Here is a 6,099-nt window from a genome sequence, read left to right as displayed (position 1 = left end):
TGCACTGTAAACACTACTATCACAGTCCCTGACTCAACCCTTTGTGCTACTCCACTTCCTGTATAACCTTTGGCCCTACTGAGGAATATAAATGTCGCTTGAATTACCAGTAGTGTAAGAGTTTAACCATTGTTTGTATAGTAGTCACCTACTGTAGAAAACATACCACCAAACCACCTGAGCACGCCAACTGTCTTTGCATCCTCATCATCGTATTACACTTGTCTATGAAGCAGATATGTCTCGAAATCAAAATATGTCTCATTTTAAACGAGTGCCTGCAGACAAAGTAAGTGGAATCTGGAGCCAGACGCTAACTGGATTTGCATACTGGGATGAAACAGAATCAATGTGAAGGCTAAGCCGTAAAGTTAAAAAGTCTATCTCAGATCTAACTGGGTCTATAAAATCTTTTTAGTGGCTACACCATTAAAGAAAAAAGCACGAAAACATCTGTTTTTTAAGTGGAGAGCAATTTCACCATAAAGATTCCTGGCTGGGAGGGCGGAGTGATTATAAAGCTCAGCCACCTACTGTATGTGTGCGTAACTTGCACTTTGATTGGGTGTAATCAATCTCAGGACGATGAGTTGGTTTCCCTTTAGTGCAAACAGGACAATGCTCAGGAGCAATTCAATAAATGGTAAATGGCCTGTATTTGTATAGCGCTTTTCTAGTCCCTAAGGACCCCAAAGCGCTTTACACAACCTGTCATCCACCCATTCACACACACATTCACACACTGGTGATGGCAAGCTACAATGTAGCCACAGCCACCCTGGGGCAATAGCAAAAAAATCTCTGATGTGGTTTCATACATGTATGTGTGTTTAATGGGTGTGTGCAAGCCTGCCTGTGGGCCATCTCCTAAGGCACCGTAGTGCAAAAGAAAGGGACCTTGTTGTCTAGTGCACATCAAAAGACTCCCTGTTTCACCACCTTGCCATTAAATTTATATTGACAGATAGCAAAAAAATGAGCACCACCTCCTCCTCTCCTGGATTCTGTCCTTACTACTCTTGCTTTATTCTTCAGAAATACATAATAGTGGCAAAAAGTGGAATGTACATTCACTCTTATGCTGACTTTGAGGTTATGGATCCCTGTCTGTGTGGGACACAAATAGGTCTTTCCATTTGACCTGATCTACCACCCCCACATACCACATTTGGGGAATGTACTCTGGAATTCTTCCTGCAGTCCAAACATATTGGCAGTTTATTTTTAACAGCAGTTCTTGTTATAGATGCCCTATGCCCCATGTTATTATATGTTTCTTACATACCGTCATACCATGCTAAAGAGCTGATCATAGAACACTTGAGACTGTCACTGAGCGTGTTTTACTCCACTGTAATTACAGACCTGGACTGAGAAAGCATCGCTGAAGAAGACAAGTAGTTGACGCCACTAGGAGCTATTTTTTGATATTATGTTATATGTAAAGTAAAAAATAGCTAATTAATACCACATTAGGTCATAAACATGCCATAGGTGCCTTATAAACATTATTACTAACATCCATCCATTTTCTTCTGCTTATCTAATTCAGGGTCATGTTTGGGCTGGAGCCTATCCCACCCCGTTCAGGTCACCGGTCTATCACAAGGCTAACACAGAGAGACAGACAACCATTCACCTTCACGGCCAATTTAGAGTCACCAATTAACTTAACATGCATATCTGTGGAGTGTGAAAGGAAGCCAGAGTACCCAAAGAGAACCTATATAGACATGAAGAGAACATGCAAACGTCACACAGAAAGGCCTCAGCTGGCTGGTGGACCTGAACCCAGAGCCTTCTTGCTGTGCGGTGATGATAAACATTCTGTTTTATCTAGTCTAACAGGTCTTTGTTGTACACCTTGACACATATCCGAACATTTTTAAACATATCTCTCTCTTTGGTAAGTTGCCAAGGTTCCCCTTGCATTAAAAAACAAAGGAAAACTATTCAAAATCATCATATATGATAAGTGGGAAAATACATGCTACCTTTGTTGTCAAAAGTGGAATGGGCCTAAAAAGACAATGTAGTTTTTAAGTTGAAAAAACTGTCAACTATAGATATTTCAGAGTCATAACTATTGGAGAATTTAAAGCTAATGTTGTTAGGAGGTTGTGTTTTTTGCTGATGCAGCTATGCTGTTAGAAATAACAAATTTCTCACTTCATTTTCATTCATCTCAAACTGCTGGAGAGCGAGTTTGAACTGACAGCTAAACATTCATGGGAACCAGCTCTTCCTGCGGCTTTTGGATCTGTGCCTAAACAATGAGTTTACCCAAGAGGTTATTTGGAAACTCCATTTTGGGGCTGTAAACTTTGTCTTTCAATATAGGCTCAGTCAAAAATGTTATAGTCAGACCGTTCCATTGTTCCATTTGGAACCAGTTTAGGTGTTGTTTAGCTCTCCAAACAGCTTTAAAGACAACCCAAATGCTCATAATTCATAGTCCAACACCTCTGCTAGAATCATTTAAAGACCCATAGATTAACAACACCTTTGTATCTTTACAGCAGATAACGGAAAAGTTTAATCTATCTATAAAAACCCTTTTTTGGTGCCCACAAATTTATAGTCTTATTAATAGAACTAGGAATAAGACCAGCAAAGATCTAACACAGGATCCTTCCTCAAGAAAGCTGAAGAACCGTCCCTAAAGAGTTCTCTTACGAGAAAGCTTGCCTAAGATAGTTCAGACCATATTAAAAAATAATGGCAGTCACTCCAAATATTTACTTTCAAGCTCCTCAGAACTGTACAAATTTTGCCTAACACGCTGTATTTACATGTATGTCTGCACCTGTTTCAGTAAATCATGTGCAAATAGTAAAATATAAGGAGCTGAGAGGTGTCTCAAGAATTTTACACAGTACTGTGCGTAAGTTCAAATTCACTCCCTGCACTTAGACTCCTTAAATTCCATCAAATCAGTTTAGGGAGGTGGATCTGAGAGAAGAAATGTCTCAGGAACTCCGGGAAGCTGCATTAAGTAATACACGTAAGTTCTTCATCTGTGCGATAGCATCATACAGATACTGCTCTCACGTCACAAAGGTTAGGCTCTCTATAATCTATTAATGTGGACCCAACATGTGACAGATGTCACCAGTGTACACTTTGGTCTTGTCACACTTCCCAACCCTACTGGGAGGAAATGTATCGATCATTATCAAAGGTCAGGAAAATTGATTAACTTTAACTGTATAACTGCATTATTTGGTGTAATTCCAGCCTCTTTCTTCTTCCCTGTTGGTGGCTTTTGTAGCCTTGGTACCCTTCCCTCCAAATGGCTGATATTGTTTAAGTTGGTGGCTTTATCTCTTCTGCACTGCCCACACCATTGTTCATTATTACTGGCTTGATCAGATTGTATTGCTGTATTCATATGTTTTTCTCTTTAGTTTATTTTTTTATTTTTTGGAAAATGCTGGAAAATATTAATAAACAGATTTTAGACACACATAAAAAGGTAGATATAAATTTATTGAATAGTTGATTACTGTTGGCAGCTGAAGGAAGCTGGAGACACACTGATAAGACATGTAATGTATGTGGTTTTTCATCCCAACTGCCAACTCTCTCAAAACCACAGAGGCACAGTCCTAAACTTTTGAACTTTCAGTCAACGTTATCTTCCCCCAGCATTTTGCAAGTAACCGGCTACAAGGAGGGAAGCACGATAAGATAGACGAGTGCAGCGACTAACCGAAGTTCAGGAATTGAGCAGAAAGAACAGTACTCTTTAATGTGGAGGAGACAAGAGTCTCATGGGTCATTTGTGCTATTGACTAGCTACCATAACAATTCATAGCATAGATCTGTGAATCCAATACTTTGCATTCTCAATAGACAGCAGAATGGGTGGCTAATAGAGAGATGCAGAGGTCGAGAAACAATACTGCAGTCTTTCCTGCTGAATCACAGTGGGCTGATGATGACTGGGAGTTACAGTATGCAGTTTCGTCTGTCTTAAAGCCACACTTATTAGATTTCTGTTTTATTTATTTATATATCTGGCAACAAAGGAACAAGGTTCAGCTTCTCACAGCATATGAGTCAAGCTTCTGTTTGAATTTATACAAATACAAACTATGACCCTAAAACTTCCCATTTACAAACCAGAGTGATGAAAGACACCACGTGAATCAGGACCATATGATTTTGGACATGTCAGCTGACACATGCCTTTGAGAGATTTTAATATAGACATGAGATTGATTAAGAGTTTCCTTTTATGAGCAATGAAATAATGAAATTTCTGCAAACAGTGCGATTTTAGGGGATTTTGCAACTTGGCAAAAGGTTAGTATGCCATATGATGGCAACGATAAAGCTACTTTGGGATGATTTTAATTAAACCACCCACTTATAATTATCATTAACTGGTTCATTTAAACCTGACCAGGTTGTGTGTTTATTGTGGGTTTTCCTTTATGTGATAGAGCAGTTTGCTCCTTAGCTGTCATCTCCCATGTATAGTTTAATTAAAGTGTGATGACAACTCAGGGGTTGAGACTAGGTTACAATTTATCAGCACACAAACAGACGGACTGTATTTGCCTCTCATCACTCTTTCTGCTTCCTGTTTCCTGCATTTGTGTTCCTACCATCCTCCTGTTCCATCTTTACTTAGATTGTCTGTCAGTTCTTCACTCACACGTGACCTGCATGGCTCTATTTTATGGGTATGATAGTTACTAGATCATATGTGATCTTTTAAATTTAATAACTGTTAACATCTGGGCAGACTGGGGGTAGAAGAGCTGGATGGTCCAACAACAATATTGCTGCAGCAGGAAGAGAGCTATTAAACTGCAGCGACTAATAGTGACACTTCACATGCTGATTACACAAACGAGGCACTTTTGGCCAACAGCTGCCACAACCTGAAACACAAGGCAGGAGGCCTGTTCCCAAGTGACTCAACAGTGACGCAGATAGGCCCCCCCGACCCTTAAGGAGCATCAGCTGTATCCACTGTCTCACAGAAAATCTGAAAGATGTCTGCTGTGAGTATAAGCCATGTATTCATTCCAGTTAATGCTTGAGTCAAGATAAGTGAAAGAAAGCAGCCTCTTAGACTAACTTACCGTCGTCAAGAAGAAGATTGCTGTGGGTCAAAGCTCGCCTTCTGTTTTGCACTTTTTAGGATCTATTATGGTAGAACAAAAAATTTCTTTGCTGCCATCTGGATGGAGTTACTGTAACTCAATCATGTCTAGTTTCTAGATCCATGTCCTTGGGCTGATGTCCTATCTATGGTTTTGGTATGTGCTAACGTGAAGCTATGCGAAGCCATGTTAGTGACAGAGATGAAATGTTAGGAGCTGATTCCAAATGTAACATTATTCAGTATCTCACTCTGAATGTTTGCTATGTGGCTCTTCCCAGAGTGCTTGGCTTCAACCCCAGCAAACGGAGTAAACTTAACACTCCCGTGTCCTTTCAGCCCACTGATTGTCAGTCTTTTACAAACATTGACATATAAGGGATGGGAATGAGGAGGGCCTACACGGCTGCGCTACGGTTTTAACGAGACCTCTCCTCTGAATGTCACTGTAAACCATTATTATTGACCATTTCACAGCTCATACAATCAGAGTTCAGGCCTGATAACCAGAGCTACTCTGGGTTAAATACACAGCAGATATCAGTGACACATACCAAAACAATCACAACATGCAAAGAGGTACTTGATGCAACTCAGGCTAATCATGTCAAAAACTTGGATTCAAGGAGTCCCAAAGCTCTGACTAAGAGCAGCACTTGATCTGCTCCTCTAACTGTCCCACCTCATTTTCATGTGAGTGTGAGGAACAAATATAGCAGAATCCAGGAAGTGCAAGCTAAGTGTTGAAGAATAGAAAGTGGACACTGACAGGGGGTTATGGGAGGTCAGTTACACCCTAAGCTACTCCACCAACCTGCTAATGTGAGGAAAGTTTGATAAGTTTGTGCTGCTCAGCCAAGAAGCTAGTGCAAACGTCTTTTAATGTTTGGAAGAGGAATTTTATTAGAAATGATGCTTTTAACATGTACAACGAAGGGCAGAATCAATCAAAAAGAATTGCCTTTCTAAATGATCGTAGTATT

Source organism: Astatotilapia calliptera, chromosome 8 (genome assembly GCF_964374335.1).
Source record: "Astatotilapia calliptera chromosome 8, fAstCal68.1, whole genome shotgun sequence".
Lineage (NCBI taxonomy): Eukaryota > Metazoa > Chordata > Actinopteri > Cichliformes > Cichlidae > Astatotilapia > Astatotilapia calliptera.
The sequence above is the reverse complement of the archived record's forward strand: the minus strand, read 5'-3'. Positions refer to the sequence as shown.